General features: G+C 46.8%; 1 pseudogene; it reads left to right on the forward strand.

Moving 5' to 3' along the window:
• Positions 1-6,682: 6,682 nt before the first annotated feature.
• Positions 6,683-8,305, forward strand: LOC136451183 (S-type anion channel SLAH2-like; annotated as a pseudogene).
• Positions 8,306-9,031: the final 726 nt, after the last annotated feature.

A 9,031-nucleotide genomic window follows, 5' to 3' on the forward strand; every position in this document is an offset into this window, starting at 1 on the left:
TGCATGAGCGTCTTTGTGGTTCCTCACCCGGTTGAACACATCTTTGCAAAGGCCTCTAAAGATGGTGTTTCGAGCCTTTGCATTCCATTTTTTTTAATTCACCTCATCACCTTGTAGGTGTGTAGCATCCCAAGGTTTTGGGAAGCCTTGTGAGGCGGCTCTAAGTATTCCAACATCTAGAACTTCTAAATACGCCTCCATGCGGATTTTCCAGAAAATCATCCCCCTCAAAGATAGGAGGAGGTCCATCCCCGTGAGACATCTTTCTCTAGGCTGTTAAGCCTAAATACGTAAGCATGAGGCTCTGATACCAATTGAAAGAATCAAGATACCCAAGAGGAGGGGTGAATTGGGCTAATTCTAAATTTCTTTGCAATAATTAAGTCCTACGGTTAGCCCAATTAACCCCTTGTACCTAGAAAGTGTTTCTATTGATCTACCGCACAAAAGTTTAGCAACCTATGTTCCAATCCTACTCTAGCATGGCAATTCTATGAATGTAAATGACAAGAATTGAATTGCTCAAAGTAAATGCTCAAGGTAAATAGAGAAGGAGGAATGCGGCGATGTTTTGTCGAGGTATCGGAGAGTCACCACTCCCCACTAGTCCTCGTTGGAGCACCTGCATAAGGGTGTAGTTACCCCTTGATCCGCACAAGGATCAAGGTCCTCTCTATGGGTTGATTCTTTGACACTCCATCGCGGTGAATCACCCACAACTGCTCACAACTTGAGTTGGGTCATCCACAAGCTCCGCTGGATGATCACCAAACTCCCAATCACCACCAAGCCGTCTAGGTGATGGCGATCGCCAAGAGTAACAAGCACGAACTCTCACTTGACCACGACAAGCCTAATGAGAAGGGTGGATGCACACTTTGCTACTCTTGATCTCACTAATGAGGGCTCTCTTTGGGATTCTTAAATCTCAATCACCTCACTAAGACCTTGCTCTTCTTGGCACTCTCAAAGGTGTTTCTCAGCTGTTGGAATGAGCAAAAGTACCCCCACACATGAATGGAGGAAGTATTTATAACCATGGCTGAAAAAACAAACCGTTATGTGCTTCTACGGGGTGACCGGACGCTCCGGTCATGTTGACCGGACGCTCCGGTCAGTTCTCCCCGAACTCCAGTATTTAAAATAGTGACCGAACGCAGTCCGGTCGTGATTTTCCCTCTCTGGAACCTTACTGGAGTCGACCGGACGCTGGGACTCAGCGTCCGGTCACTTCACCTCTCAGCGTCCGGTCGCACCAGATGATTTCACCTTGATCAAATGAACTGACCTAGACTCTGCGCTAGCAGTCCAGGTCACCCCGGAGCTAGCGTCCGGTCAGTATTTGACCCTCCATTCACTTCCAACTTTCGATCATATATGAATGAAGTTTGCTCCAATGTATCTAAGGGTTCTTAGGAGCTACCTAGTGCTAGATTTAGCAAGTGTGCACCACACCTAACTCACTAGACTCACCTAGGTCAAGCTACCCATCTATACCCCTCTTAATAGTACGGCCAAAGGAAAAACAAAGTCCTAACCTACTCTAAGTGTCTCTTCCACTCCAATCGACACTTAGAACTAGTCCATCCTTAACCTTGTCAGTTCATCCTTTGAAAACCGAAACGATTTCCATCATAGGGGCATGACCACCATGGTAGCCGAATCGATCACCATTACCATGACCTAACTTAATTGCCTCTGCAAAACACACGTTAGTCATAGTAATCATGTATTGTCATTAATCACTGAAACCCAACTAGGGGCCTAGATGCTTTCAGTCAACACCATAGAAGAACCAAGAAACCTAACTTCACATATTGACATAACCAACCTGGCATGGCAACACTGCCAACACATAGATAATGCTAATTCATATCATAAGGTTCTAAGATGACAAGAGTATAAGAGGCAAGACCATAAGTCCATAAATACAGCAAGCCAAATGTTAGTCTATCATGGACAGGGCTAAAACCGGTAAAAACGGGATATCCCAACAAAAGCGGTAAAAAAATAGCTATATCGTTTTTCTCCCATTTATTTGATTTGTCGAAAACAGTCAGAACGACTATCAATACGAATTTGAGTGGGTTAGATGTAGAAATCAGGACGGAATGGAACAGGATTTATCCCAACCATTTTCACCCTACCTACAACTCTGTGAGATCATGTGATGAACTTTTGATTGAGACTTGAGATAAATTAAATTGGCAATGCAAAGTGATTAAAATATGGCATAGGGTGCTAATCATGTGTTTATTTTTTATGCTTGTGATAGCAAGATGGTTGGATATACTCGTGATAGTGTAGTGGTTTTATACATTGCATGATACGCTCATGTGAGGTATTGTGCAGATTAACTTGAGGGTTAAGTCATTGACTTGTGCCCATACGTGGTTTCGTGTTTGTTCATGTGTAGGTGTCACTTAAGATGGAACTTGGTCGATGAGGACTAGAACTATCTTTATGGAGAAACTGATGTTTTAACACTAAATTCAGAGAGAATGCTATTAGTCAAGGGAAAATATTGATTAGCAGAAAGAGCATTTGACAAATCAACAGACATAACCTTGGAAACAACACTTGTGGGGGGGGATCTTCGACATCATCAATTGGTACTCGATGTTGTTTTTTGTACCCAATGTCTTCACCTTATTCTAATCTAACTTGCCATTTTAATGACCATTTTTAGACTAAGTTAGAAAGCTCTCGATCAAATCAACTTGAGTGATGTGGATAAAGTCAGTGAGAATGATACTCAATGGCAAGAAACATTTAATTAGGTTGTGTCCGATGGCAAGCAACAAAAGCTCCATCAATAGTTTCATCGTTCATCAATAGTTTCATCGACAACGATGCAGTGAAGGTAACTAATTATAACCTTTTTATGATGATTTAGCTTATGCTATTGGAAAAATTGGCACTTTACTCTAGATAAAAGAAATAAAAATATTAAAAACAGGATGCTTTGATTGAATCTTAACATGCTGAAATTGCTAGACTTAAAATTTGATTCCTGGTGATGATTCTTGGAAATTATGTGAATTTGTCTATGATGAATTTATTTCTCTATGAGATATGCATGCTTCTACTCTAGAGCAACTTAAGGCTAAAAAATACAAAAATGACAAACATGTTTGTGCTATTGTTAAACCAACCTTTTTGTGATAAATGTTGAAAGATGTTAATCTCAAAATAGCATAATTGAAGATAATGGCTACTCGTGAGGTTCACTATGCTCTAATTGTGGTAAAAAGGATAAATTTAAGAATGATCCTCATGAAACTTGTTCTACCCTTTTGAAGCGTATTGAATACTTTCAAGGGAAGATGGGAATAAAACATGAATAAAATTTTTGGAATGAAAGACTAGCACACATAAAATTGCTTTAGGTTTTGATCCTTATGATCACCCTAAGACACATGCACTAGAAAGTTCAAGATGCCCAAGAGTGGGGTAAATTGGGCTAATCTAAACTTTTCAATGAAATATAACCTATAGCTTAGTCAAATTCACCCATTCTGCCTAACAAGTGTTCTATTCCTACTGCACAAAGTTTTGCACCCTAGGTTCAAACCATACACTAACATGACAATTTTAAGAATGTGAATTACATCAAAGTAAATATGAAAAGGAAAGAGGGTTAGAAACACGAATATTTATTCCTAAGGTATCAGATAGTCGACACTCACTAGTCATTTATGGAGCACCTGCACAAGGATTTAGCTCCCTTGATCCATGCATGGACAATGAGCTCTCTATTTGTTGATCCTTGTCCACTCTAGAAAGTTGGATCACCACAACCATGTACACCTTCTTGGGATTCTCACAAATGCCACAGAATAATCAACAAGAGCAACAACACCACCAAGACGTCTAGGTGATGCAGATCCATCTAGAGTAAAAAAGTTTCAACTATGAAGTTTTAAAACTTATCAAATGTTAAGTATTACAACTTTGGTATAGGATGTGTCTCCATGCGAGATTGTTTGGAAATTCAAAATTTTGAATCTCAAAATTTGTGAATTTAAAATAAAAAAAACTTCAAGGTTGTTCGAATAAAAAACTTACCAACAACAACCATGTAGATTAAGCCGGCCACGACAACTTTGTTATTAACTATGTGAACATTCAAGGTTGTTCGAAAATTCTAACTTTTGAATTTCAAAACTTATGAACTTAAAACATATAGTTAGGACTCTAAAGAAATTCAAATAAGAAACTTTTAAACTACAATGTTGTAGATTGTATTGAGAAGTACAACATTGATATAAACCATGTCAACATTGAAGTTTGTTTGAAATTTTAAATTTTAAAAATTCGTGAATTTAAATTAATATTTTAGGACTCTAAACAGTTTCAAATCAAAAACTTGTCAACCACAATGTTGTATCGCTTCAAGTGATACAAGGTTTGTCTTCATTTGACTTCGTAAGAAAAAGTTATGAATTATATTTTGATGTAACTATTTTTAGAGACGAACCTCCTAAGATGCCTGCAATTTTTAGAGACTGACCCTTAGAATGGCCGCCTCCATCGATACTGATTTTCAGAGATGGACATCTTAGCATGTTTGCCATCATCATCAACGTGTCTCCACTCTCCAGAAGGCCACGGATCCGCAACAGGCTACACACAACAACTATCGCTTTGATGGTGGTCTCCCATCATCATCAACGTGTCGCCATCATTATCCCCGTCGTCTTCATCATCGCCTGACCTCTTCCTCTTCGTAGAGGACTGTGCCAACTTGACAGAATCCTTACCATCATCGCCATCTTCTTCTTCATCAATCTCCTCATCCTCGGCGCCGTCACCATTTTCTTCCAGGTTCAAAGTCGCTTGAGTGCTCTTCGTCTTCAGCCTGACGAAGGGGATGAACCAGATACTCAGTTCCCATCTCTTGCAAAATTCCAACAGGAAGTGTAAGTGCCATAGTCAAATCCGATTCACCTCTCGTCAAGGCAGTTCAATCAAATCCGAAAAAGACTAGTCAAATAAAGTTTATGGGACATCATATCATATATACATAGATCCATAAAATGATTTCTGAAATCAGTTGTTCGTCAGTTCCCAAATACAGCCTCCATTACCATACAAACAAGCAGTAATTTCCAAAGGAAAGATCACCCCAAGAAAGATATGAAATGAAACAACTAGACTAAACAAAAGATGAAGATCTGGTATGGGATCAGACTGACGAGCAAGGTATAATCAAGAGGTGGAAAACACTAATCTACCCGGTCCACGTCACCTATGTTACACGGATACTTCACTGAAGCCGCGTATCGCGTATCCGATACGTATCGGATATGGATACGTGTCCGATACGCCTGGGATACGTATCCTTTGAGTATCCGATTTTGTATTGTTTTCGTTAAAATCGGATACGCCACCGAACACGTATCCTTCGTCCCGATACGGCCCAGCCCAGTAAAAGCCCACGGAGACGACCTCAGCCCCGCACGCCCGCAGTCGCATTCCCGCAGTCCCGCACACTCGCAGTCGCATTCCCGCAGACCTCACGGCTGCGCCCGCGCGTCGCGCCGCAACCCCGCTCGTCGGCCGCCAGCCACCGGCGACGAGCCTCCGCCTCCGCTCGCCGGCGTCCCTACTCGCCGGCCGCCCTGGTCCGGGGCTGTCCGCTGCATCGGGTTCCCGAAGATCGATCGGGGGGACCACAGGACTCGGAGGGAGCGCCCGATCTGCTCCACCGGCGACGTGAGCTTCTGGAGGGTATGTGGTTGGTCTGCGTTCGCGTTCCGCTCTCCTGCGTGCCGAAATGTGGGTCGGGTCGCGGGTAATTTCGCCTGTGGAGGAGAGAGAGGAGCCCGCTCCTGTTTCCCCTTTTTTCCCCCCTCTGATTCTGAGTCGCTGAACAGGTTTTGGTTCGTCCGGGAGGTGTTTTTGGTGGGCGAATCGCGTTTTTGTCCGCCTGGGGGTCTATTTTGGGCTCGGTTTCCCATAGTTCCGCAGTAGGATTGGGTTAGAGGCGTGAGAACAGGGGAGGCGTCGGGTTTAGAGACGGGGCCAAGGCTTTTGGATTTCCGATCGAATGCAGCTCTGCCCTGCTGTTGTCTAGGCATTTTTCTGATGAATTTCTCTTATTGTTATCCTTATCAGTTTAAATAGCAGTTACAGTACTCCTTTGTCCTCTCCTCTCCTCATCTCCTGTCTACTTTAGAGTTCAGACTCCAGTACACTACTCCTTTATCCTCTCCTCTCCTCATCTTCTGTCTACTTTAGAGTTTAGACTCCAGTACACTAGTAGTACAAGGTGATGTACTGAACTACTACTGATTACTGAATACTCAAGTAGTCAAGTTTTAGTAATAAATTGATTGATAGTTGGTTACTTGTTTTTTCTGTGTAAATTCTGGACTTGGAGTCTTGGAGAACTCGAGAATTGACAATTGAAGAATAGAGATGCTTCCGGAGTTTCGGTCTTTGCTTTGGCGGCTACTTGCTATTGCAAGGTAATTTACTACTTTCACTCTTTCACAATTTTAATATGCGCTATTATCTATATTTATTATGAGTAAAATGCACTGTAGGTCCATTAACTTTCGTTGGGGGTGTCATATAGGTCCATCAACTTTAAAACTGTATTTTTGGGTCCATTAACTTTCGTTTCGTGTCATATAGGTCCATCAATTTTGAAACTACATTGTTGGTCCATGAACTTTTAAAATGGTTCACTGTAGGTCCACGCATGCATGCGTGCACGTCAGCTTCGGCCTCCGGTCTTTGCGCGCGTACAGCAGTGAACCATTTTAAATAAATGTGCGCGGATCACGATCACGCGCGCGTGGCGCCGGCCGACGACGCCCACCACCACCCGGTGGCGGTGGAGGAGCAGCAGGTGCCGGAGGCCGTGCACTCGCCGCGGCTGATCAAGCAGACGCGGTTCCACTCGCAGCCCATCCTGAACCTGCACCCGTCGTCGTCCAAGAACGTCGTCGACGAGGCACGGCGGGGCGACGGCAGCAGCACGCGCGACAAGCGGTTCGACCCGTTCAAGACCTTCTCTGGCCGCCTCGAGCGCCAGCTGTCCAACCTGCGCGGCCGCCCGCAGGAGCCCGTCGACGGCATATCCCCGGACTCGAAGATCTCCGAGGAGGAGACCGACCAGGTCCCCGCCGCCGACCGCTACTTCGACGCCTTGGAAGGACCCGAGCTCGACACGCTCAGGGTAAGCACTAATCAGCAAGCGCTTTTTTTCCCGTTCATTTTGATAAACAAGTAACACAAGCTTTCGTGTGTTACAGGCCACGGAGGTGCCTGTGCTGCCGAAAGACGAGAAGTGGCCATTCCTGCCGCGGTTCCCCATCAGTGCGTTCGGTATGTGCCTGGGCGTGAGCAGCCAGGCCATCCTGTGGAAGACGCTGGCGTCGGCGCCGCCGACGGCGTTCCTGCACGTGAGCCCCGTGGTGAACCACGTGCTGTGGTACGCGAGTGCGGCGCGAGTTCTACCACCCGGTCCGCGCCAACTTCTTCGCGCCGTGGATCGCGTCCTGTTCCTGGTGCTGGGCGCGCCGCGGCTGGTGGCGGAGATGCACCACGGCGTGTGGTACGCGGTGATGGCGCCCATATTCTGCCTGGAGCTCAAGATCTACGGGCAGTGGATGTCCGGCGGGCAGCGCCGGCTGTCCAAGGTGGCCAACCCGTCCAACCACCTCTCCATCGTCGGCAACTTCGTGGGCGCTGCTGGGCGCCCACCTCTACATGTCACTGGTACGTCGTACTCCGGTTCGTCGTGACGCATCCACCACGTAGCTAGCACATTTGCGTTCGATGATGATGATGATGATATCCCTCGCATCGCAGGCGGTGCGCATCAACTTCTTCCGGGGTTTCCGCTTCTCGCTGGCGTGGTGGGCGTACACGTTCCCGATGACCAGGCGCGTCCGTGGCGACCATCACGTACGCGACGGAGGTGACCAACGTGCTGACCCGGGCGCTCTCCATCGGGCTCGCGGGCATCTCCACCGTCACCGTCGCCGGGCTGCTGGTGACCACGGTGTTCCACGCCTTCGTGCTGAGGGACCTCTTCCCCAACGACGTGTCCATCGCCATCACAAGAAAGAAGCCCAAGTTCAGCAAGATCCTGTTGCATTTTCGCTCGTCCAACTCTGACATGAAGGAGCTCGTCTTCTCCCTCTCCAACTCGAAGACGGTGGCGCAGTCCGACTCCGGCGACACCAAGACCGACCCCGTCCGTGACGACCGCCAAATCCCGAGCCCGAGCCGTGACCAGGAGCCGCCCGGTCGCGGTCTCATTCTCATGTATAGCTGCTACATCCCTTAGCTAGCTGTACATAGCGAATCCTTTTTGGGTTCTACTGCATTACGAAGGAGAGGTCGCCGATGAGCAAGTGTGCAAGCACGCATGCATCGATCGGCCTAAAGCTGTTGTTTCAGCAGTTGGTCGGCGTGGTTGGAATGAATGAGCAGACGGCCATCGATGGCAGCAACAACACCACCACCACCACCACAAGCGGACGGGATCAAGACGAGAAGAACACCGACAAGAGCACGAACGAAACCGGCGGCCAGGTTGACAAGAGCGAAGAGGAGGCGTCCACTGACGACAAGAGCACCGGTGTTCAGGCTGACAACACTGTCCAGGAGGAGGCATCCACCACTGACGATAACAACGCCGGCGGCCAGGCTAACAACAGCACCAAGGAGACACCGACAGAGTCGAAGGAGACCGTTGGCGGCGACGACGGCACGGCCAAGAACCAGAGGAGCTTCGACGACACGAATGGCAGTTTGGACGGCGCACTGCCCGTGAAAGAAGACCGGAATGTCGCTGAGAAGAGCTCCGGGTGGTGGTGGGCGTCGTCGGCCGGCGCCACGCGCGCGTGATCGTGATCCGCGCACATTTATTTAAAATGGTTCACTGTTGTACGCGCGCAAAGACCGGAGGCAGAAGCCGACGTGCATGCATGCATGCGTGGAACCTGCAGTGAACCATTTTAAAAGTTTATGGACCAGTTTTAAAGTTGATGGATAGATGACACGAAACGAA

The sequence above is a fragment of the Miscanthus floridulus genome, chromosome 5 (genome assembly GCF_019320115.1).
Source record: "Miscanthus floridulus cultivar M001 chromosome 5, ASM1932011v1, whole genome shotgun sequence".
Lineage (NCBI taxonomy): Eukaryota > Viridiplantae > Streptophyta > Magnoliopsida > Poales > Poaceae > Miscanthus > Miscanthus floridulus.